We start from the raw sequence: 26995 nt of genomic DNA, 5'->3' as shown, positions 1-26995 counted from the left end.
TCTTCTGATTCATCTGAGTTGGGATGTTCAGGTCTTCTTGGTGTAGAATCCTTAGACTCTGGTGGTGTCATATTAGTCTTTCTTTTATTGAATGTGTTCTTATACAGTTATCTTCCCATCATTTCTTCCAATGGATATAGGGACTCAAATAAGGAAAGCTGGTCAGGAAATGGTCAGGCATTCACCTCTTCCTCTGGGTGCCGTTCTAAGATTGGGATGGTGATGGTGGTAGATGCTGGAATGCTGATTCTGCCTTCAAGTTTCTGGGGCTTGACTGGACAGATTCTTATTTTGAATGTAAGTAATCTAATTTACCTTGTAATTGTAGTATTCAATGTGTCTCTCTTATAACCATTCCATCTTTTCTAAATTACTTTAATTTTCTTGAATTACAATCAGATTTTCTAAGGCATGCATAACACATTCTTCTAATATTTCATGTTTAAAATTAGTTAATAAGATTCCAATTTTATCAGCAAAGTCATGGATAAATAAAATGTATAAAAACAATCTAGCCTTGGTACTCTCTATTTTGAAACACATTCCAGTTGTTCTTCTCTACTGGTGACTGGAAATGTAAATGAGATATAATAATTCTAGGATACTTGAGCACAAGCACCACAACCTGGGAAATGGGTACTGAGTTTCTAGCTAGTGCACAGCCTCGACATCTCAGTGATCCTGAAGCTAGGCTAAGTGAGCATGGTTTTGATGATTGACCTCAGCAATACTACGGTGAAGCTTAAAGATTTCTTTGCAGGAATGTCATGGAGTGTTATGGAGTGAGGAAGACTATTTCTTGAAAAGCAGAAGTACCATACAGTACAAAAGTGAATTGAGAATAGTCATCCTGTTATCAGATTATTATATTAGAATGATAAAAATTAATTTGTTAAAATTGTGAACCACCTTTATATATGCTGGAAGTTCATTCTGTACATGAAACTATCAGAATAAAAAGAGAAAGAGAGAGAGAGACAGTGACAGAGACAGAGAGAGAGAATGAGTCTCATAGGATTGACCTGTAATGACTTTATTTATCAGTGTAGCACTACAAACAGCCATAAACAGTTGCCTAAGAATGAGTTGAGGTTGGAAGCCATGTTTGTCATATCCTAGGCCAATATGCCACTATCTCATATTGTTTTTCAAATCACTACCCTTCCTGATTGTTCCACAAGCTGTGATCCCATGAACTGAAAAGTATCTGAATCAAATTTCTCTCTCTCTTTTGCTATCTCATATTAGTAAGCAAAAATGTTTTTGTTATTCTGACAACAAAATGGATTTATTATTATAATTTACAGTTTATATTAATTTCTTTTCTTAAGTGTAATACTTTCACTCATATTTTCACCTGTTCTTATATTCTTGGTTACTAAGATAATTTTTTATTAAATAAAGAAGATAACATTTCATACAGGTTCAAGTCAGATTATTACAATTTTGTTTTTTCAGGTATCAGTAGTCCATCTTTTTACTGGTGAATGTTAATTCCACAGTATATATTTATCACAGTTTTATAAACAACTCACCTATTGAGGGAACATTATGATTGTTTTCATTTGCTGCACACTATAAACAAAGCTATTGTAACCATCTGTATTAAGAGTTTCACATTCCCATAAATTTTCACCTCTCTAGAAGTGCCTAAGAGAACAATTGCTGAATAGGACAATTGTTGCAGACTTGAATTTGTAAGAACTTGTCAACTGCATGCAGGTAATGTGGGATGGCTGTATCATTTTACATTCCTGCAACTGCATATGAATATCCTGGCTTCTACATTCCCACCAGCATGCAAGAGTGATCTAGTTTATATTGTTTTTTATTGAAATGTTTAAACATATCTCAAATATGATTAAAATGTTGATTTCAAACTTCATTGAATATGACATTATCAGAAATGAATATTCCACAAAAATTTCCATTGCAGTTTCCCTTGTATTATATACCAGACTAAAGATTTTTTTGAGATACTGAAGATCTGACCAAGGGCTTCCAGGATGGTAGGCCAGTGCTGCCCCACATAGTCAGATCCCAGCCAAGCACACAAGTACTTAAATAATGTATTGCATTAATACCAGTAGGCACTCTAATATTGTGGATGTTCCTGAAAGAACAGAATTTTGGATGTTGCTAGGTGTCAAGAATGTCCTAATTCCTTGTGAATATTATTCATAACCAATAAATGGAATATATTTCCACAAACTAGTTTATGGCTTCAATTTCTTTTCCATAGGTCCTAGATGTTTGTGTTGGACAACACAGGTCTCAATATAATCTCCACCATAGGTTTTTATTTCATTTATTCTGAGTAAGTCAGCATAGTAAGCAGCTTAAATATTTGTAGAAATCTTCCAAAATATGCACAGCTGACAATAACAAGATATTCCATGACAAAACTAGATTCAAGCAATATGTGTCCACTAACCCAGCCCTACAGAAAATTTTGGAAGGAAAACTCCAACCCAAGGAAGCTAACTACAACCAGAAAAACATAAGCATTAGAGAATCCCTCTCTACCAACAGCCAAAAGAACAAAGGGGTGAAATTCCACACATAATTCCACCAACAACAACCATCGCAAATCGAAGAAGGATGAGCAATCAATGGTCATTAATATCCCTCAATATTAATGGCCTTAACTCACCCATAAAAAGACACAGACTGGCAGATTGGATTCGAAGACAGAACCCTTCCTTCTGCTGCATACAAGAAACACACCTCACCCTTAAAGACAGACATTACCTGAGAGTTAAAGGTTGGGAAAATTTTTTCAATCAAATGGACCCAAGAAACAAGCAGGGGTAGCAATCCTGATATCTAACAAACTAGACTTTAAAATAAAATCAATCAAAAGAGATGAAGGAGGTCATTACATACTCATCACAGGTGAAACCCACCAAGATGAAGTGTCTATCCTTAATATCTACACCCCAAATACAAAGGCATCCACATTCGTTAAAGAAACATTATTAGAACATAAATCTCATCTAAAGCCCCACACAGTTATAGTGGGAGATTTCAACACACCACTCTCACCACTAGACAGGAATACATGACAGAAACTCAACAAAGAAGCAAAAGGTCTAATAGAAGTAATGACCCAACTGGGATTAACAGATATCTATAGAACATTTCATCCACATAAAAAAGAATATACCTTCTTCTCACCACCACATGGAACCTTCTCAAAAATCGACCACATACTTGGCAACATATCAAACCTCAGCAGCTACAAAAAAATTGGAATAACTCCATGCATCTTATCAGACCACCATGCTTTAAAATTAGAATTCAACAACAACACAAATTGCAGAAAACCTACAAACTCATGGAAATTGAATAATGCTCAACTGCACCATCCCTGGGTCAAAGAGGAAATAAAAAAAGAAATTAAAGACTTCCTCGAATTCAATGAGAATGAAGACACAACATACCCAAACCTATGGGACACTTTGAAAGCAGTGCTACGGGGGAAGTTCATAACGCTAAGTGCTCACATGAAGAAACAGGAGAACAGTTATACCAGAGAATTAACATCACAGCTGAAAGCTCTAGAACACAAAGAAGCACACTCCCCCAGGAGGAGTAGACGCCAGGAAATAATCAAATTGAGGGCTGAAATCAATAAAGTAGAAACCAGGAAAACAATACAAAGAATCAATGCAGCGAAGAGCTGGTTCTTTGAGAAAATCAACAAGATAGACAAACCTTTGTCCAAACTTACCAAACAGCAGAGAGTGAACACGCAAATTAACAAAATCAGAAATGAAAAGGGGGACATAACAACAGACTCTGAGGAAATCCAGAGAATCATTAGGTCATACTTTGAAAACCTGTACTCCACAAAATTCGAAAATTTAAAGGAAATGGATGACTTCCTGGACAGCTATCATTTGCCAAAACTAAATCAAGAACAGATAAGCAATTTAAATAGACCTATAACCCCTATGGAAATAGAAGCTGTCATCAAAAGTCTCCCAACCAAAAAAAGTCCAGGTCCAGATGGCCTCAGTGCAGAATTCTACCACAAATTCAAAGAACAGCTTATACCAATTCTTCTCAAAGTGTTCCACACAATAGAAGCAGAACCGTCTTTGCCAAACTCTTTCTATGAGGCTTCAATAACCTTGATCCCCAAGCCACACAAAGATACAACCAAGAAAGAGAACTTCAGACCAATATCCCTCATGAACATTGATGCAAAATACTCAATAAAATACTGGCAAATCGGATCCAAGAACACATCAAAACAATCATTCACCACGATCAAGTAGGTTTCATCCCAGGGATGCAGGGATGGTTCAACATACGAAAATCCATCAACGTAATCCACCATATAAACAAGCTGAAAAACAAAAATCACATGATCATCTCACTAGATGCTGAAAAAGCCTGTGACAAAATCCAACACCCCTTCATGATAAAGGTCTTGGAGAGATCTGGGATAACAGGGACATACTTAAACATAATGAAAGCTATATACAGTAAACCAACAGCCAACATCAAACTAAATGGACAGAAACTCAACGCAATTCCTCTAAAATCAGGAACAAAACAAGGCTGTCCACTCTCTCCATACCTTTTCAACATGGTACTTGAAGTTCTAGCTATTGCCATAAGACAACAAAGGGGGGTCAAGGGGATACAAATTGGGAAGGAAGAGGTCAAACTTTCACTGTTTGCAGATGATATGATAGTTTACATCAATGACCCAAAGAACTCTACCAGGGAACTCTTACAGCTGATTAACAACTTCAGCAAAGTGGCAGGCTACAAGATCAACTCAAGAAAATCTGTACTATATACAGATGATAAAAGGGCTGAAAGAGAAATCAGAGAAACATCACCCTTTACAATTGCCACAAACAACATAAAATACCTTGGGGTAACGCTAACCAAACAAGTGAAAGACCTGTATCGTAAGAACTTTGAATCTTTAAAGAAAGAAATTAAAGAAGCCCTCAGAAAATGGAAAGATCTCCCATGCTCTTGGATAGGTAGGATCAATGTAGTAAAAATGGCAATCCTGCCAAAAGCAATCTACAGATTCAATGCAATCCCCATTAAAATCCCAGCACAGTTCTTCACAGACCTTGAAAGAACAATAATCAATTTTGTATGGAAAAACAAAAGACCCAGGATAGCCAAAACAACCCTGTTCAACAAGGCAACGTCCGGAGGCATCACCATCCCTGACCTCAAGCTCTATTATAGAGCTATAGTCCTGAAAACAGCTTGGTATTGGCACAAAAATAGACAGGTAGACCAATGGAATCGAATTGAAAATCCGGGTATTAACCCACACATGTACGAACATCTGATCTTTGACAAAGAAGCTAAAAATATACAATGGAATAAAGAAAGCATCTTCAACAAATGGTGCTGGCATAATTGGAGACTGGCATGTAGAAGAATGCAGATCGATCTATGTTTATCGCCATGCACAAAACTTAAGTCCAAATGGATCAAAGACCTCAACATAAATCCAGCCACACTGAACCTCTTAGAAGAGAAAGTGGGTGGTACCCTTGAACGAATTGGTACAGGAGACAGCTTCCTGAACATAACACCAGTAGCACAGACAGTGAGATCAACAATTAATAAATGGGACCTACTGAAACTGAGAAGCTTCTGTAAAGCAAAGGACACAGTCAGCAAGACAAAAAGGCAGCCCACAGAATGGGAAAAAATATTCACTAATCCCACATCTGACAGAGGGTTGCTCTCCAAAATTTACAAAGAACTCAAGAAGCAAGTCTCCAAAACACCAAAGGGCCCTATTTAAAAGTGGGCTGCAGAACTAAATAGAGAGTTTTAAATAGAGGAGTCTAAAATGGCTGAGAGGCACTTGAGAAAGTGCTCAACATCCTTAGCCATCCGGGAAATGCAAATCAAAACAACTCTGAGATACCATCTCACTCCTGTCAGAATGGCTAAAATCAAAAACACCAATGACAATTTATGCTGGAGAGGATGTGGTGAAAGGGGGACACTCCTCCATTGCTGGTGGGAGTGCCAACTGGTTCAGCCACTTTGGAAATCAGTATGGAGATTCCTCAGAAAAATGGGAATAAACCTACCACAAGACCCAGCAACTCCATTCTTAGGCATATATCCAAAAGATGCCCATTCATACAACAAAGATGTCTGTTCCACTATGTTCATAGCAGATTTATTTGTGATTGCCAGAACTTGGAAGCAACCTAGATGTCCCTCACCTGAAGAGTGGATAGAGAAAATGTGGTATATCTACACAATGGAGTACTATTCAGCAGAAAAAAATAATGGAATCATGAGATTCGCAGGCAAATGGATGACACTAGAAGAAACCATCCTGAGTGAGGTAACCCAGTCACAAAAAGAGAAACATGGCATGTGCTCTCTCATATATGGATTTTAGACATAGATCTGGGGAGTGCCAGCCTTCAATCCTATGGCCAGAGAGTCTGGGAAACAGAAACTTTATTTAGTGGCTGATTGAAGAAGAGGCAGACTCCCTTGGTTAAGTACTGAGCTGAACTCAAGAAAGCCAGTAACAGAGAGGGAGGACTGATGATCAAAGGGATTAAGACTGGGCTGGCTTAACCCCCAGAAGCAGCTGACCAGACAAAGGTTAACTCTTGAATCCCAGGCATCAGCCTGGGAAGCCAGCATGGGACTGATCAAGACCCCCTGAATCTGGGTGTCAGTGAGGAGGCCTAGGGAATCTATTGAGCCTTGGGCAGCAGATCAGTACCCATCCCAAGTATACACATGGGCTTTGGACTCCCATAGAACAATGTGAGGTGCACTCTCACCCCGAACTCTTGGGGAAGGGTCTAGGCCTTGCCCTATATGAAATGACAGACTATGCACACCCCCATGGAGGGCCTCACCCTCCCTGAGGAAATGAGGGGATAACGGGGGGGGGGAGGGCTCGGGAGGAAGGGAGGGAATGGGAGAGGGACCTGGAACTGACTTGTGAAGCAACCTTGTTTCTTATCTAAATTTAAACTGGAAAATAAAATTAAAAAAAAAAAAGAAAAACAAAAACAAAAACAAAAAAAACCAAAAAAAACAAAACAAAAAAAAAGAATACTCATTCAGGATGGTTTCTTCTAGTGTCATCCATTTGCCTGCGAATCTCAAGATTCCATTGTTTTTTCTGCTGAATAGTACTCCATTGTGTAAATGTGCCACATTTTCTCTATCCACTCTTCAGGTGAGGGACATCTAGGTTGCTTCCAAGTTCTGGCTATTACAAATAATGCTGCTGTGAACATAGTGGAACAGACATCTTTGTTGTATGAATGGGCATCTTTTGGATATATGTCTAAGAGTGGAGTTGCTGGGTCTTGTGGTAGGTTTATTCCCATTTTTCTGAGGAATCTCCATACTGATTTCCAAAGTGGCTGAACCAGTTGGCACTCCCACCAGCAATGGAGGAGTATCCCCCTTTCACCACATCCTCTCCAGCATAAATTGTCATTGGTGAGGTGCACTCTCACCCTGAACTCTTGGGGAAGGGTCTAGGCCCTGCCCTATATGAAATGACAGACTATGGACACCCCCATGGAGGGACTCACCCTCCCTGGGGAAATGAGGGGATAATGGGGGAGTTGGGGGGAGGGCATGGGAGGAAGGGAGGGAAAGGAAGAGGGACCTGGAACTGACTTGTGAAGCAACCTTGTTTCTTATCTAAATTTAAACTGAAAAAAATATGACAAAAGAATAAATTCATACCCAAATAAGAAAAAAAAGAATACTCATTCAGTCTGGGTTAGGAATGAACTAGTTAATGTATAGAAGTTGACAGCTAGTTAGCAACCAATCTGAACTTAACGAATTACTAAGTATATCTATAGGACTAATACATAGGAGGAAAAAGGGAAGTTATAAAGATAAAAAGATGCAAGCTTTTAATGAAAATATATGTTGAAAAAGAAAACATTGCAAACTGTCTTGGACTTTGAACACTCACTGCAAACATACTGCAGATTGTTATGTGGACGCATTGACCCTCTAACCTACATATATTGATTCATGACTCTTATAATTTTGGCAAGTGTTTATTAAACAAGTTATGAGATATAGTAGTATATCATGGGTATATATACCATGAGTGTATTAGACATTGAGTTATGTATTCTGTGTCAAGAAGCTAATGTAGTAGTCAAATATATACATGCACAAAACAATAAAGAAAACATTTCTCTAATGTGTGGGCATAAATCAGTGATGTATCAATGAATTCAGAGATAGGAAAGAAATTTCTTTCCAACTGCTGGTCTAGATAAGAATCATATGGATAGAAGATGTGGCTTGACTAACTTATATTTTAATTGTATTTTTTCAATTTAATTTAAATTAGAAACAGGTTTACTTCACATGTCAATCCTAGCTCCCTGTCCCTCCTCTCCTCTCCCACCCCCTTCAGCCCTCCTCCAACCCCTTCCTCAATCCCCATGTCACTCTCCAAGGAGGGCAAGGCCCTTGTTGGGGGATCTCAAATGTCTGTCGTATGATCTGGGGCAGGGCCTAGGCCCTCCCCATGTGTCCAAGATTGTATGTTGGCACTCCCCTGATTCATGTCTAAAATCCATATATAAATGAGTACATGCCATGCTTGTCTTTTTGTGATTGGGTTACCTCACTCAGGATGGATTATTCGAGTGACATCCATTTGCCAGCAAATTTCAAGTTTCCATTGTCTTTTTCCACTGAGTATTACTCCATCGTGTAAATGTACCACATTTTCTCCATCCACTCTTCAGTTGGCAGGCATCTAGGTTGCTTCCATGTTCTGGCTGTAACAAATGATGCTGCTATGAATATAGTGGAACAGATGTCCTTGTTGTATGAATGTACATCTTTTGGGTATATGCCTAAGAGTACAATTGTTGGGTATTGTGGTAGACTGATTCCCATTTTCCTGAGGAATCTCCATACTGATTTCCAAAGTGGCTGTACTAGTTGTCACTCCCACCATCTCTGTAGGAGTGTTCCTCTCTCTCCACATCCTCTCCAGCATAAATTGTCATTGGTGTTTTAGATTTTAGCCATTCTGACAGGAATAAGATGGTATCTTTCCATTTTCTGGTATCTTCTTTAAAGACTCATGGTCTTTCTCTTGTTTGGTTAGCGTTATCCCCAAATATTTTATATTGTTTGGGGCTATTGTAAAGGGTGATGTTTCTTTGATTTCTTTCTCAGCCCATTTATCATCTGTATATAATAGGGCTACTAATTTTTTTAGTTAACCTTGTGTCCTGCCACACTGTGGAAGGTGTTTATCATCTGTAGGTGTTCACTGGTAGAGTTTTTTGGGTCACTTATGAAAACTATCATATCATCTGCAAATAGTGAAAGTCTGACTTTGTCCTTTCCAATTTGATCTCTTTTTCTTGTCTTTTTGCTCTAGCTAGAACTTCAAGTACAATATTGAAGAGATATGGAGAGAGAGGACGGCCTTGTCTTGTTCCTCATTTTAGAGGAATTTTTTGAGTTTTCTCTCCGTTTAGTTTGATGTTAGCTGTTGGTTTACACTATATTGCTTTTATTTTGCTCAGGTATGTTCCTGTAATCCCTTTATCATAAAGGGGTGTTGGATTTGTCAAAGGCTTTTTCCACATCAAGTGAGATGATCATGTGGTTTTTCCTTTGTAGTTTGTTTATATGGTGAATTACATTAATAGATTTTCACATGTTGAAACATCCCTGCATCGCTGGGGTGAAGTCTACTTGATCATGGTGGTTGATTTTTCTGATGTGTTCTTGGATTAGATTTGCTAATATTTTAATGAGTATTTTTGCATCAATGTTCATGAGGGAGATTTGTCTGTAGTTATCTTTCTTAGTTGTGTCTTTGTGTGGCTTGGGTATCAAGGTAATTGTAACTTCGTAAAAAATGTTTGGCAACAAACCTCCTGCTTCTATTGTATGGAACACTTTGAGGAGTATTGGAATTAACTCTTCTTTAAATTTCTGGTAGAATTCTGCACTGAAGCCATCCGGACCTGGGCTTTTTGGTTGGAAGACTTTTGATAACTACTTCTATTTCATTAGGGGTTATAGGTCAATTTCCATGAGTTCGTAGGGTTCTGCAATTTGTGTTGTTGTTGAATTCCAACTTCAAAGCACAGTGGTACGATAAAATACTGGGGTTTATTCCAATTTTTTGTACCTGTTGAAGTTTGCTGTGTTGCCGAGTATGTGGTCCCATGTGGCACTGAGAAAAAGCTGTATTCTCTTGTATTTGTGTGGATTGTTCTATAGATGTCTGTTAAACCCAATAGGGTCATAACTTCTGTTATTTCCTTTGTTTCTTTGTTGAGTTTCTGTCTATTGGTTCTGTCTGTGGTGAGAGTGGGGTGTTGAAGTCTCCCACTATAACTGTGTGAGGTCTTATGTGTGATTTGAGTTTTTGTAATGTTTCTTTTATGAATGTGGGCACCCTTGTATTTGGAGCATAGATGTTCAGAATTGAGACTTCATCCTGATGGATTTTTCCTTTGATTAATATGAAATGATCTTCTTTATCTCTTTTGACTGATTATAGTTTGAAGTCTAATTTGTTTGATACTAGGATTGTTACACCAGTTTGTTTTTTGGCTCCATTTGATTGGAAAATCTTATCCCAACCCTTTACTCTGAGGTAATGTCTGTCTTTGTAGTTGACTTGTGTTTCTTGTATGCAACAGAAAGATGGATTCTCTCTTCATATACATTCTGTTAGCCTGTGTCTTTTTATAGGCAAATTAAGACCATTAATATTGAGGGAGTTTAAGGACCATTGTGTGTTAATTCTTTTTGTTTTTGATTTGTTGTTGTTGGTGTAATTATTTGTGGATTTATCCCCTTTTTCTTTTGTCTTTTTCTTAAGTTGGAATATGTTTTGTGAGCATAGTTATTCTCCTTAGATTGAAGTTTTCCTTCCAGTACTTTCTGAAGGGCTGGATTTGTGGATATGTATTGTTTAAATCTGATTTTGTTGTAGAATATCTTGTTTTCTCTATCTGTAGTGATTGAAATATTTGCTTGGTGTAGTAGTCTGGACTGGCATCCATGGTCTGTTATTGTTGGTAGAATATCTATCCAGGACCTTCTAGCTTTCAGAGTTTTCATGGAGAAGTCACGTGAGATTCTGGTAGGTTTGCCTTTATATGCTACTTGGCCTTTTGCCTTTGCTGCTCTTAATATTCTTTCTTTATTCTGTGTGTTCTGGGTTTTTACTATTATGTGGCGAGGGGACTTCCTTTCATGGTCCATTCTATTGGTGTTTGGTAAGTTTCTTGTACCTTCATTGGCAAGTCTGTCTTTAGGTTGGGAAAGTTTTCTTCTATGATTTTGTTGAATATGTTTTCTGCCCTTTGAAGTGGTTTTCTTCATCTTCTTCTATACCTATTATTCTTAGGTTTTGTCTTTTCACAGTGTCCCATATTTCCTGAATATTTTGTGTTAGGGATTTGTTCTACATTAGATTTTCTTTGGTTGATGAATCTATTTCCCCTAGTGTATCTTTAAAACCCGAGATTCTCTCTGAGATCTCTTGTACTCTGTTAGTTATGCATCTATAGTACCTGACTGTTTGTCCAGCTTTTTTATTTCCAGCATTCCTTTATACTGTTTTTTTAAAATTTTCTCTATTTCAGTTTTCATCCCTTGCACTGTTTGAATTGTTTCTTGAAATTTTTGCTTTTACTTTTCCTCCCTTTCTTGCATTTCTTGGATTTTTTTGGTTTGTCTTTTCTTCCATTTCTTGCATTTTTCCCTACATTTCTTGGTTTGTTTTTTCTTCCATGTCTTTAAAAGATTTTCTCATTTCTTCTTTTAGGGTCTCTATCATCTTCATGAAGTTGGTTTTTGGTCATTCTCTTCTGTTTCTTCGGTGTTTTGATGCTCAGATCTTGCTGATGCAGAGTCCCTTGACTCTGGTGGCATCATATTGATTTTCTGTCATTGAATTTGTTCTTGTATTGTCATCTTCTCATTCCTTCTTTTAGTAGGTACAGGTGGGGTCTCTTCCATTCATGGTGAGTATGGGTCCAAGGTTCTCTTCTGCTGGATGCAAGCAGGTCCTATTCACTGACTGGTCTCACAGTGAGTGCAGATGGGTCTTAGAAGCTCCCTCTCCCTGTAGGTAGGAGCTCTGCCCTCTGCACTCTGCACACTCTGCCTTCTGCACTCAGTGGGGGCAGGCATAGGCAGGCTCTCTCAGCAGGCTCCTGGTGGCTTGGTCCTCGGGGAGCGAGTGGAGCTTGCTACAGTTCCCAGTCCAGGAGATCCAGGAGAGAGCTTGACTGACTGTAAGAGGAGGAAAGATATGATGAATTAAGGCTCCCAATTGTTACTAGATTAAAATAAGGTTTTGAAAATGATTTTCTGATAGTTAAATATTGGAAGACTTTGTAAAACTTTGTTTTACAATTGGAAGTTCTGACTACACTGGACTTTGATTCTAGAATTGGAACAATCATTGGTGGTCAGGTGTAGCATCCCCTGGAGAGCAGTTATGCTCATCGAAGGTTGATGGTGAAGTCTCCTCTGGAAGGAAATCTACACTCTCTGTAGTGGCAGCAGTAGTGGCACTCATGTGTGGAGAGTGGTTTACATATTTGAACCTACTGATTAACTATTTATATATGAAGTAGAGACCCTGGCTTCATGTTGCACATTGTTTACCATGATGTATTACCATGCAGAATCATTATTTCACCTGTTTGCTCTTTGTCAAGAGGCAGAGATATACCCATCAATGCTTTTGTCATGTAATAAAGCTTACCAAAGCTCTCCATATGTAGGTCAGTTATATTTTCCATTGTTCTAAAGTGAACTGGTGTTGATTTTCCAGGGTTTGCACCATATCGGTGGAGTTAAAGATCACAACACTAAGGACCCCTCTGAACTAATCTTTTTGATTCCTACTTGGCCTGTCATTATCATGCACTTTTATTGTGTTTTGTTGTGATAAAGCACATTTAGTATTTTAGCCATTTTTGGTATATAAGCCAGTGTCATCAATACATATGGTTGTGTAACGTCCACCATCATCCATCATCAAAATTCTTCTTGCACAAGTGACACCCCATATAAAATAACTCTCTCTTGACTATTATTAATCATACTTCTGCTTTGTATCCACTTGGACTTGACTGCTCCATTAAATCATATAAATGAAATATTTGTCTTTGTGAACTACTTATATCACTGAGCACAATATCTTAAAAGCTATCCATTCTCCAATATGATCCAGGATTTCCTGTTTATAAGATCAAGTAGCAGTCTATTGTATATACAATTTTTTTTCATTTATTCAGTTACTGCTACATGGACATTTGGAATATTATTTCTTTTTAGCTAAGGTAGATAATGGTAATTTGAACCTGTGTGCACGAATACACATTAAAGTTTCTGTAGCCAATAATGGAGTTATTTCCCTGAAAGCAGAATTGTTATATATACTGTAATTCTAAATTGAATGCTTTGAAAAACTGCCCTTTAACTTTTCAAAATAAGGTGAACCATTTTGCATTTTAACTAGCAGTAAACAAGCATTCCTTTCAATTGCCTACAGCCATGTGTAGGGATATGTCTTTACTTATTTCACTTCTTTGCAGCAGATGCTTCCTTGTGAATGGCCAGATGAGGTCTACATTAAGAAATGACACAATTAAAGATGAATATTAAAGCAGGTGTCATTGTGAGCTTTCATTTGAGAATTCTGTAAGATTAGGGAAATATCTCTAATATGTGCTTTATGAGGCATAAGGAAAACTCAAGTTTTCGTTCTTTTTAAGAAGTATGATCCCTTCTATCCAGAGAAATTTAGTGGGTATTAAAGTGGCTGAGACTTAAGAGATTACAGGATTTTAACACCTCATGTCAACCATCTAATATAAGAATACCTAAAATCCTATGTGGCATGGAGGATGAAACCGGCACCAAGGACCATCTAAAGGAATCTCTTGCATGGCTTTTCCCATGTTATACAGTATATACATGGACAGGGGCATTACCTGAAGTATCTCTTAGTTCTTATTTCACTTACATGTGTTCTCTAGATACTCATGAATCTAAAGCTCATCAGAGGATATGACTTGCCAATTAGAGCTACTTAGCTTCACAGACCTCAATGATGGGGAAGAGGCCTGAGAAATGTTAAGGTGAGAGTCCTATGTGACAGGCTGATTATTACTACAATAGAACCAAGCATTTTGGAGGTAAAGTTGCCCCTGGTTTTGAAGTGGACTTACAATCAGGAAAACAAAGCGTGTGAATGAAAATGGAATCTGTTCTTCCTTTCTTCCTTCCTTCCTTTCTTTCTTTCTTTTTTCTCTCTTTCTAACTTAAACACAAAAGCTACTAAAATGAGATATGCTTCTAGACAAACATCTACCAGAATGTGGCTGTAAATGTTCATTAAAAAGCTTCTCCAAGGGGTTAGATCTGCACACTCATCTAACAGATCTAGTGAGCTGTCCTCTGTGATCCACCCACTCTGGGCCATGAATCTCCCTGATCTAAGAAGACAAAGAATGTCTGTACAATTCTGTAGTAGCACTTTCTGAGCTCCAGTGTTGTTTGGTGGGTCAGTATGGATCAGCTGCCTTTAAGATTTTTGAATGCATTTTTTCTAAACTACACTAAACTGGAATGGTGCCGTGAGTGCTCACTGTTATATTTATCCCAGTTAAATCTTTATCTGTCAAGATCAGTTTTTGTTACTGTATGCATTCTTTAGTATGACTTAATTTTCCTCAGCTTGATTGAGTCAAGGAATATTATTGTACCTCACTATTTTTCTTGATCTTTTGAACACTTTTATAGACACAGTACCAACTAGTTTAAATGTGAGATGAAATACCCTTGCACATAAGAGACAATTTATGAACCCCTAACATAGCTGTTATTTAATCAGAGAAATTAACTTTCAGAACAAAATGAATTTTTCTCTTCAATCAGTAGGTTCCTGTAGTGTTCCCAAGACACACATGTGCCATACTTTAAAAGCAGATTAGAAGGGAAAACAATTAGTCACCTTTGAATTTGTGACATAAAATAAAAATGAGCTCCTGTGAACATGTAGTCAAAATTCATCTCTCTTTTGCCTAAGGTTTTCTTTCCTCAATATTCACTTTGAGTTTAATATAAGATTGTTGACTTAACAATGATGTATTTCAAGCTGAAGGCAGAAATGAATGTTGTATTAATAAATTGTTTAGAGATGGATTCAAAGAACATTTCATTATATAAACAGGGGTAGCTATAAAACATACTTGGTGGTCATTCCATCATTCCTACCTGTAGCAGATTTGTGGAGATGACATCTATCAGTGTGACAGAGAATATTACACAAGTGATAGACAGTTATTAGCTGAAGTCCTGATATATTTACACCATGGGAAAATGCACTTGGTATTTTCTTTCTGGCAACTGCTCTGCTGTTCATAATTTGATGGAAAATTGATTAATCACACGTTTAACTCAATGCAAGATCTTCTGCACTGTAATAAATTATGGCCATTAATCAATAAGTACAAAGTAATTCCAGGAGTCTGGAGACATGCTGGCTTCTAATAGAAAAGCTTGCACTTGGGTCTTCCTGCCAGTGACCACTTCATCTGAGGTATTTTGCACCTGCCTCAATCCAATTAGATGACATAATTAATGAACCTCATTGCTCCTGATAATTTGTTATACTGAAGAAGGAATGTTTTGGCACATCCATTAAAACCTGATGCACAGTACTTTGCAGAAAAGAAAAAAGAAATGAACCAAAGCATCAGAGGGGCTTATGACGGGAATCCTTGGGTTCAAGCAAATGCGGGAAACCGCAGTCTGACCTCAGGTCGGAGAAAGATGCAGTTGCATTTGCTCAAAGAACTGACAAGTTCTTTTCTCCACATTAAAAAGCTGAACTTGGCCTGCATGCAGAGTTTCATGCTATTTTGTTTCTTTTATGACAAAGTAAATGGCATGATTAAAATAAGTGTTCAGGAAGTAGTGTTTCTTAGGCAATCTGATAGATGGCTCCTTGGTAAATATCCATTGCGGTTTCACATATCATAGCCCTTCTGCACCTGTTTTATAGAGCTAACAACAGGCTCACCATGGACTTTAGTGGGAGAAAGTATGGAAAGATAAAAGAAAACCAGTTTGCTGCTAAGTCTGACACCAGGAAACGCCAGGAATAGATTGTATTTAGAGACTTTGAAAAACAATTAGCTGTGGATTATAGGACTAAAAGGCTCTCCTCACTGTACCTGGGAAATACTTTGCCCATTTAATGCCTTCTAAGCTGTCACGAAGCTGAACTTCAGTCCTAGTGATTAATGAAAAGCTGCAGGGCACAGCTAGAAGCTAAAGTCTCAATTATGAAAAAGCAGTAACTAGTTTAATGTGCTGATGCTTTTATACTTAAACTGACAGCTTTGAAAAATGGCAATATTTCCAATCATGCTTTAATAATTTATCACTTCTCTATTGGCATGTCCAATGTGCACTGCTCTCACTATTCCTTTCCTTGTTCTCAAGTTCTGATGTGATGACACATAAAAGAATGATCTGGATCCTTTATAAAGCACACTCTCCTAGTCAGAATCCAGAATCCTATCTATCTATCTATCTATCTATCTATCTATCTATCTATCTATCAATTATCAACCGTATCTATCAATCACCATCTATCAATTATCTATAGTATACATCTACCTATTTATCTAAGATCTATTTTCTATCTATTAATTATCTATCTACCTACCTATCATTTCTATCCATCATCTTTCAATCATCTGCCCATTATTGTGTTTCTGTGCAGTTTCTAAATAGGACCATTACATGGAGACAGGGAGAGTCCAGTAATCCCTGTCCAGTTTCAGCTGGAAAACTGACATATCCATTCATGACAGATGTCTTTAATTATGTGCTTTTTATTATAAGAGAAAGTAGTTGAAGTTGGATGCAGGCATCAGTTTAAGTCTAGGTTTATCAAAGAAAAATCATCCAATTGTTCAGACAATGAATTATATATAAGCAAATTTCAGAGCAGTAAGTGCAACAAGAGATGGTTGCCATTCTTGGTGACAATCTTGCAAAATTATGTATATCTAATCTTACATTTTAACTTAAACAATAAACCAACTTACCAATAGCTATAGTCACTTCCTTGGTATGGTTTTAAGATCACATTAGAATTTTCTGCTGCAGGATGTGCAGAGCTCACCATAGTAGCTAACACAGTTACTATGATGACTATCATTACCATAACTTGATAAACAAATGAATTAAAAGAACCCACAAAGCTGAACATAGTAATACAGATGTGCCACTTGGAAGTGAATAGGAGTGTGTCAGGAGTTCAAATTACTCTGCAGCTACTTAAACACACTCAATGCCAACTCGGGTAACAAATATCCCTATGTTAAAACAAAAACAAAGAGTTGGTCTGCCATATAATTTCAGCTAAGATTTATAAATACCAAGTGATTACCAGAATATATTTAATTTTAATGGTACAAAATGAGTGACAATACTTGAACAGTACATCACAATTTTAAAACTGAGATTGTAGGACCGTATTATGAACTGTATGCAGCAGATTCTATATTGACTGGGTGGCAAAGTATTTTTCACTCTCCTGAAATTTAATGAAGGAACAAATAAAATATATTTAGTAGTTTTTACATTGCAATGATTTAAGGTTTGTAACTATCTATAGCTTTAAAATATACTATATTATTAGTACTCATAAAATAAGTAGTACGATTATTTAAAGTTTGATCTCAAGTTCATTTGTAGCATGGGCATATATTTTTCTTGTGGTATATCTTACAAGTAAAACAATTACAGGAAATATTTTCATGAGAAACAAGAAGAAAAAGTATAGTTTCAAAATATTCTTATTACCTGATATAAGGTAATATAATTTTACTGTCTTTAGTTTCTCTCATCTTACACTGTCATCATCATGACAACACACTGAAAATTCTCTATGCATGAAATTATACAATGACTATCAAACAGGTAGCAAGAAACTATTCTGAGTTAAAGTGTGCTTCCTATATATTTGTACCTATAGGAAGTAAAATTCACAACATAGTACCCCTTCTCTCTTGGCTGTGATTAGACATTAGGGGTTGGAAGAATTCAACATAGTATTGCCACAGTATATTGTTTTGTAAGTAAAAATATTTTAACTTATAAAGGAAGTATGTGACTTGCAAAAACAAAAGTCCTTTGAAAACTTAAAAGATAAAATATAAGTTGCAATTTGGAATAACATATAAATTGACTATCTCTCTCTCTCTCTCCATGTATATATATATATATATATATATATATATATATATATATATATATATATACACACATGTGAGAATAGGTATTAAGAACATTCTGGAAAATGAACCAACATTGATATTTGATTAATTCCATGAAAGTACTCCTGAGTAATTATAGTCAGGCAAATTAGGGAGTATATAGAATCTGTTATGTTTCTACCTTGTTTTTCTCTAGGAGACTGTGACACCATGCTTATTCCTCTGAGTACAATGTTTCTACATAAATTGCATGTTAGTAACATATTCTTTTATTTAAATGCCTTTATTGTATTAATAGTATGTTGTCTCATTTAGCTTTTCATATCTAGGCATATTGTGGTAGGTTTTAATTTTTTAGGGATGTAATTTTCTTCTTGTGCTATTTAATTAATGCAATAATGTTTTGTTTTTCAGAATGAAACTCACAAGAATTATGCATAACTTTGAAGTTGATCTCATTCTACCCGTACCCCTCACTATGGATTAGATTCACTGTTTGGATATAATCTGGGTGGGTTCTTTGAAAAGTCATGATTTTCTACCCCTTTTCTACAAGAGTTTATGAGTTTCCTATCACATATTGAAAAGTACCATGTACATTGTCCTGTTCTCATCTGTTGATGTTGAACTATCCATATTATCTCTGTAGTCATTTTCATACTCCTTACATATATGGGTACATGTTCACACCAGCACATACCCCTACACTTATACATCTATGTAGAAAAATCTCATGCTTTGCTTTGGATGTGTCTAGACCTTTAGTCATTTAATTAGGTTGTTTCCCCCTTTTTTTCTGCTATTCCCATATAGAACTTAAAATCAGAGTTATCACTCCCTAAATTCTTTGTGCTTGAGAGAAGGAAAGCCATTTAGAAATCTGGCTTCTTGGTACACAGATAACAGACAAACACCCCGCATGGCAGAAGCATCATCAGTATATTCCTTTTTTAATTTTTAAATTTAAATTAGAAACAAGATTGCTTCACATGTCAATCTCAGGTCCTTCTCCCTTTCTCTCCCCTACTCCCACACCCTCCCTCTAACCTCCCATAACCCCTCGTTTCCCCAGAGAGGGGGTGAGGCCCACCATGGTAGTGTCCATAGTCTGTCATTTCATCCAGGGCAGGGCTTAGACCCTCCCCCAAGAGTCCAGGGTGAGAGTGCATATCTCATTGTGGGATGGGCACCCAAAGTCCATTTGTATGCAAGGGATAAATACTGATCTACTACCCAAGGCCCCATAGATTGCCTAGGCCTCCTCACTGACAACCACATTCAGGGTATCCTGCTCAGTCCCATGCTGGATTCTCAGGAATCAGTCTGGAATTCAAGAGTTACCCCTTGTGCAGGTCAGCTGTTTCTGGGGGTTAAACCTGTCCAGCTTAACCCCTTTGCTCATCAGTCCTCCCTCTTTGTCACTGGGTTCCTTGAGTTCAGCTCAGTGTTTAGCTGTGGGAATCTGCCTCTTCTTCCATCAGTCATTGGATGAAGGTTCTGTTTCCCAGACTCTCTGGCCATGGGATTGTCGGCTGGCACTCCCCAGATCTATGTCTAAAATCCATATATAAGAGACTACATACCATGTTTGTCTTTTTGTAACTGGGTTACCTCACGCAGGATGGATTCTTCTAGTGCCATCCATTTGCCTGCAAATTTCAGGATTCCATTGTTTTTTCTGCTGAATAGTACTCCATTGTGTAAATGTACCACATTTTCTTCATTCATTTTTCAGTTGAGGGACATCTAGGTTGCTTCCAAGTTCTGGATATTACAAATAATGCTGCTATGAACATAGTGGAACAGATGTCCTTGTTGTATGAATGTGCATCTTTGGATATATGCCTAAGAGTAGAATTGCTGGGTTATGTGGTAGACTGATTCCCATTTTTCTGAGGAATCTCCATACTGATTTCCAAAGTGGCTGTACGAGTTGGCACTCCCATCATCTGTGTAGGAGTGTTCCTCTTTCTCCCCATCCTCTCCAGCATAAACTTTCATTGGAGTTTTTGATTTTAGCCATTCTGATAGGAGTAAGATGGTATCTCAGAGTTGTTTTGATTTGCATTTCCCTGATTGCTAAGGATGTTGAGCACTTTCTCAAGTGCCTCTAGGCCATTTTAAACTCCTCTATTGAGGATTCTCTATTTAGTTCTGTAGCCCACTTTTTAATTGGATCCTTTGGTGTTTTGGAGACTTGTTTCTTGAGTTCTTTGTAAATTTTGGAGATCAGCCCTCTGTCAGATGTGGGGTTAGTGAGTATCTTTTCCCATTCTGTGGGCTGCCTTTTTTGTCTTGTTGACTGTGTCCTTTGCCTTACAGAAGCTTCTTAGTTTCAGGAGGTCCCATGTATTAATTGTTGGCCTCAGTGTATGTGCTACTGATGATATGTTCAGGAAGCAGCATTAAGATTTGTGTGGTCCCCTGAGATAACTTGGGGAAATTCTTAATTTTTAAAGTAAATTGTTCCATCCAGGAGTGGTTTCCCTAATTATGAAGCCAATCAGAGGAAATCATACAGGGTTAGAATGTGGGTATTCTGCCAGATGACAGGACTATTGGGTAAGCAGTAAGATATCATTATCTGCATCTGTCTTATGGCCTCGCCCCTCCCCTTATTTTGATACAGTTCCTGATAGAACAAATAGTGTTCATCTAGTAACCATCTAAGCAATAATCACAGTGCTTAATTATAGGTTATTTTTAGCTAGCATCCTCTTAACATTTTAGGTAGTCTATGTAAATGAGTTTATGTTTTTTCCATAATAATATAACAATGTAGATAATAGTCATGATTACAGACATTTTCAATATATTTGTATGTATTAGCTTCTGAGTAAATATGAAGTTTATTAAATTTTTGGAGCCTCCTATGAGCTATTTGTATTCACAGGACACTGATGCACAAGGAGTTTAAATTTGTCACCTAAGTTCATGAGACTGGTAAATGCATGAATCAGAATCAGGAGAGCACATGGATGGCTTTACTTCAGAGGCTATATATATTCTGTGTAGAATGAAGGACTTTCTATTTTCTAACATAGGCAAAGCAGAGGAGAAATGAGGTCATCTCAGACTAACTGCTGTAATGTTGTCTCCAGAAAGTGAAAATTTTATACAAAATCCTCTTCTACCATAATTTTTATTGATTATAACTTATTTTGCATTGTTTTTTCAAAATTTCTTGATCATATAGAATAAAATGGAGATAGCAAACTCATCAAGACTTTCCTGTGGATTTTTTTAGCTTATTGGCAAACAAGACCCAAAGCCCATAGCATGATCTGTGAAGGTGAAACCCAAGTTGACATGGAGACTCCATGATACTGGAGATGCCAGAAGTGAGAAATTCCTGTGTGCTACAATGAAAAGAAGTAGTGATGTGCTGTTTTCAAGGAAATTGGCACTCTCATATGTGGTTCCCTAGTGTCATAAATAAAGAATTTAGAAATGGACTCAAAAGGAGCTCAATGATCACTTTATTGGAGTTTGATAAAAACAAAAAACAACAAGACAAGCAAATTTTAAATCCTGGCAGTGGCCAGGAGTGGGGAGATGGAGAGAAAGGAATGTCTTATAAGGTATGCTGTCAGAAAAACAGAGAGAAAGCCCTAGAGTGTCAGGGAAAAACATGCTTACGCTTTCAGTTGGTATATATTTACTTATTTATTTTGAGACAGGGATTCTCTGTAGCTCTGGAGGCTGTCCTTTTTTTAATTTTTAAAATTTAAATTAGAAACTAACTTGCTTCACATGTCAATCCCAGCTCCCTCTCCATCCTCTCCTCCCCACTCCCCAACACACCAGCCCCCCACCCAATCCCCACTCCGTTTCCCAGGAAGGGTGAGGCCCTCCATGGGGGATCTTTGGAGTCTGTCATTTTGTTCAGGGCAGGGCTTAGGCCCTCCCCCAAGTATCCAGGCTGAGAGAGCATCTCTCCATCTGGGATGGGAACCCAAAGTCCAGTTGTATGCCAGGGATACAAACTGATCTACTACCCAAAGTTCCATAGATTGTCTAGGCCTCCTCACTGACATCCACATTCAGGGAGTCTGCATCAGTCCCATGCTGGCCTCTCAGTCATCATCTAAGTTCAAGATCTCCCCCTTGTTCAACTCAGCTGTCTCTGTGAGTTTCACCAGCCTGATCTTGACCCCTTTGCTCATCACTCCTCCATCTCTGTCACTGGAGTTCCAAGGGTTCAGTTCAGTGTTCAGCTGTGGGTGTCTGCCTCTGCTTCCATCAGTCACTGGATGAAGGTTCTAGGATGCATATAAGGTAATTGCCAAACTCATTGTCAGGGAGGATCATTTAACTTAGCCTCTCCAATATTGCTTAGTTTTCAAATTGATGTCATTCTTGTAGCTCTCTGGAAATCTCACTAGTGCCAGATCTCTCCTCAAACCTATAATGACTCCCTCTATTATGGTATCTCTCATCCTGCTCTCCTGTATTCTTCCCCTGACTCAGCCTTCCTGCTTCCCCATGTCCTCCTCTCCCCTCCTCTTCTCCTCATCTCTTTTTCCTGGCTCTCTCTCCTCACCATGCTCCCAATCTGCTCAGGAGATCTTGCCTCAACCCTTTCTCTGGGGTACCATGCATATTTCTCTTAGGGTCCTTCCTGTTTCCCAGACTCTCTGGAAGTAGGATTGTAGACTGGCACTACCCTGGTCCATGTCTAAAATACATCTATGAGTGAGTACATATCATGTTTTCTTTTTGTGACTGGGTTACCTCACTCAGGATGATTTCTCCTAGTGCCATTCATTTGCCTACAAATTTCAAGATTCCATCTAATTTTTTTCCATTGAATAGTACTCCATTGTGTAAATGTACCACATTTTCTCTGTCCACTCTTCAGCTGAGGGGCATCTAGGTTGTTTCCAGGTTCTGGCTATTACAAATAGTGCTGCTATGAACATAGTGGAACAGACGTCCTTGTTGTAGGGTATATGCCCAAGAGTGGAATTACTGGGTTATGTGGTTGATTGATTCTCATTTTCCTGAGGAATCTCCATACTGATTTCCAAATGGCAATTGACACTCCCAACAGTCGTGGAGGAGTGTTCCCTTTTCTTTACATCCTCTCCAAGATAAACTATCATTGGTGTTTTTGATTTTAGCTATTCTGACAGCAGTGAGATGGTATCTCAGAGTTGTTTTGATTTGCATTTTCCTGATGGCTAGGGATGTTGAGCATTTTCTTAAGTGTCTCTCAGCCATTTCAGACTCCTCTATTGAGAATTCTCTATTTAGGTCTGTAGTCAATTTTTTAATTGGATCCTTTGGTGTTTTGGAGACTTGCTTCTTTAGTTCTTTGATAATTTTGGAGATCAGCCCTCTGTCAGATGTGGGGTTAGTAAATACCTTTTCCCATTCTGTGGGTGGCCTTTTTGTCTTTTTTACTATATCCTTTGCCTTACAGAACCTTCTCAGTTTCAGAAGGTTCCATTTATTAATTGTCAATATCAGTGTCTGTGCTACTGGAGTTATGTTCAGGAAGCAGTCTCCTGCACCAATTCATTCAAGGGTACCCCCTACTGTCTCTTCTAAGAGGTTCAGTGTGACTGGATTTATGTTGAGATCTTTGATCCACTTGGAATGGAGTCTGTCTTGGAACTTACTCTACAGACCAGGCTGGCCTTAAATTTACAGAGATCTGCCTGCCTCTACCTCCCAAGTGCTGGAATTAAAGGTGTCTGCCACCAATGTCTGTCTGGCTTTTGAAAATGAGATTAAGAGGAAAGAAAGAAAAATAAGTTTACAATTGGCCACAGATCTGAGATCAGAAGGAATTCAAGTGCAGGTTCCTGTGTTCCTGAAGAAATTGTCTATTTTTGTTGTTGTTGTTGTTTGGTTTTTCGAAATAGGGTTTCTCTATATTGTTTTGGAGGCTGTCCTGCAACTCGATGTGTAGACCAGGCTGGCCTCAAACTCACAGAGATCTGCCTGCCTCTGCCTCCCGAGTGCTGGGATTAAAGGCATGTGCCACCAATGCCCAGCCCCGAATTGTCTCTTTTACCAGGGACACATGATTAGAAATTGAAAGACAGAGAAGCTCATTTTAAAAAGGAAAATCATCTCTGAGAATAATAAGCTGAGGAGAAAATTCTAAATTAGTGTTGGCCTACAAAGGATCTAGCCCTTTAAAGGACATTTTCATAGAACCCACATCTCTACTCTATAATTTATTGTTCTGTTTCCCTCAGTTGTTCTGGTTGTTACATGAAGTCCAGATGAAGAAGACCTGGAATTTCTCTATAAACTGGTCTGAACACAGACCACTTGTATAAGACTCAGAGGGGAAAGGGAGTCCAGCCTTTTACTGCAAACTGGTTTCTCTCCTATATTAATCATGTTTCAGTCTCCACCCCCTACTATCCTGACAACAACTCAAGGTTGTTGAAACCTAGATGATACTTTTAGGAGCTCCATATGCAGGACATGAGAATCCAGGATGTAGTGTCCTCTGTGTTGGGGTTTAGTCTTGTTTTGTTTCAGTCTTTCCTTTCTGTCTTGTTTCTTCCTTTCAGAATGGGAATATCTGCTCTGTGTCATTGTATATGGAAAGTATGTAAATTGTTTGAGTTGTTTTTTTTCTTTATAGGGGCTCAAAGAGAAGAGATTACCTTGAGTCTCAGACTTCAGACTTTTGATGTTTTTACCTAGCTAGCTATCTTGCCCTAGTCTTCATGTCTTCATGATGTCTTCTTTCTTTCTCCTTTCTTTCTTTTTCTTCCTTTCCTTCTTTCTCCTTCCTTCCTTCCTTCCCTTCTTTCTTTGTCTTTCTGTCTTCATTTGTTTCTTCTTTCCTTCCTATCTCCCTCCCTCCCTCCTCCCTTTCTTTCTCTCTCTCTCTCTCTCTCTCTCTCTCTTTCTTTCTTTCTTTTATATCTATTGGACTGGATTTATCTCTAGTTTTAACTTCTTCTTCCAGTTCTATTTGGTGGTTATGTTTTCTGTGAGTCCTCCTAAAGGGATGTGTGTTCTTGGAATTTAGAGTGGTGTCTCCCATTTACTATTTTCGGCAGTTCTGGACTTACCTAGATATACCATATTCTTTTGCATTATAGTGATTATAGTTTAGAGACAGGGGTATTAATGTACAAGTTAGAGAAGATATAGTTTATAGACTTTTTTTAGAATAAGTAGACCAATCTTTAAACAAGGAAATGAGGAGGAGATATAGTATGATTAAGAAGGAAGAGATAGGAGTTGAAGATACACATTGTAGTAAGGATACTATTATAGATGTGTAAATGTAGAAGAGATGATTTTTGTAGATATAAAAATGGGGAGACAAATGTGAAGTCCTATTCTCATAAGATAGAAGACAAATGTACAACCCTGTAAATAGTCATATAAAAGATAACAGAAAAACTAAGTTACTACAATGCTAGAGGAAAGGACAAAGGCAAAAACAAAGACCTAAGAAACATAATATAGCTAATTAGCTACCAAGCCAAAAAAGCTGAACATACAAGAAAAGAACAGAAACCTCAGTAACCCTATTCTAGTTTGTATTCTGCCAAAGTTTTACAAAACTTTGGCCTAGCTGCTCAAGAATTCTAGACCTATATCTGCATGAAATTCAGCTTCGGAGAGGTGAAGCGTGTTGATGGCTGTTGCTGTTGCCAGGGCAATCTATTCAATTCTTGTCTAGAGGGCAACAAAGCCAAAGCTCCTGACCCAGAGGCTCATCTCTGAAATGATGACTGTCTGGTTGAGGTAAAACGCCCTGGCTCTTCTATGATCTGGGTCAACCAGCTAGAATCAAAATGTCCAATCCTACACCGGTTTCTAAAGCTGGGGTGTATCTTTAGTCCTGGACTGATCTCTGCAGAGGACATTTTTGAGATGTCATTATTCTGTCACCTTTCTTTGGACTTCAACTTTTCATATGTTTGGGTCATAATGAGCATTTTCCTGTTTCCAACAGGTATGCAACAAGGTTTATTAGATCTGTCAACCTCAGCTGACACATGGACTATCTTTCTACACAGCTGACTCTAGTATAGCAACACTTCCTCCCTGTTTCAAGCAATGGGTACTGACACTAAGAGCCAACTGCACCACTATTTTCCAACTGAAAATTTCCAAGTCTTTTTCAGTCACTGCCTACCACTTTTCAGACTTGTGGTCTGACTGCTCAGATTTATCTCTTGTCCTGTAAAGCATGAAAACATTGAGGTAGATACTATTTTCCCTCTCATTGTTCTCCAAACCATTCCCAGACATTTAAGTTCAACAGAACTCTGGGCAGCTCTTTCTTCTCCCATAGTCTGTTGCTTCTTTATAAGCATTAAGAGTCATCTTTGGCTAGAAAACCATTTAAGAAAGCACTTATTTGTTAATGCCCTCTGTCTATTGCTTGAGTTCCTGAACTTACCGGTGCATCCATAAATTTCTCTTTCAAATATGTTCCATTTTCTTCCTTCTGCAATCCTGGTATTTGCTTGATAAACTCTGTGCTTGTTAAGACTTATTTTTTGCTTTCTCTGCACTCTCGGCAGTCACTCACATCCTAAGAAATGTCCCTATACTTTGAGGGCAACATTAACCATTTTTCTTTCTTTGAATATTGAGCTATCTTTTTAGATATTATCTTCTTGGTGTTTTTCTCTAGATCTCTTCCATCTAGCAAAGATTTTGGGATTGTGCCTTACATTCACAAAACACACAGTAGGTAT

Source organism: Mesocricetus auratus, unplaced genomic scaffold (genome assembly GCF_017639785.1).
Source record: "Mesocricetus auratus isolate SY011 unplaced genomic scaffold, BCM_Maur_2.0 Super-Scaffold_100691, whole genome shotgun sequence".
NCBI lineage: Eukaryota > Metazoa > Chordata > Mammalia > Rodentia > Cricetidae > Mesocricetus > Mesocricetus auratus.
The sequence above is the reverse complement of the archived record's forward strand: the minus strand, read 5'-3'. Positions refer to the sequence as shown.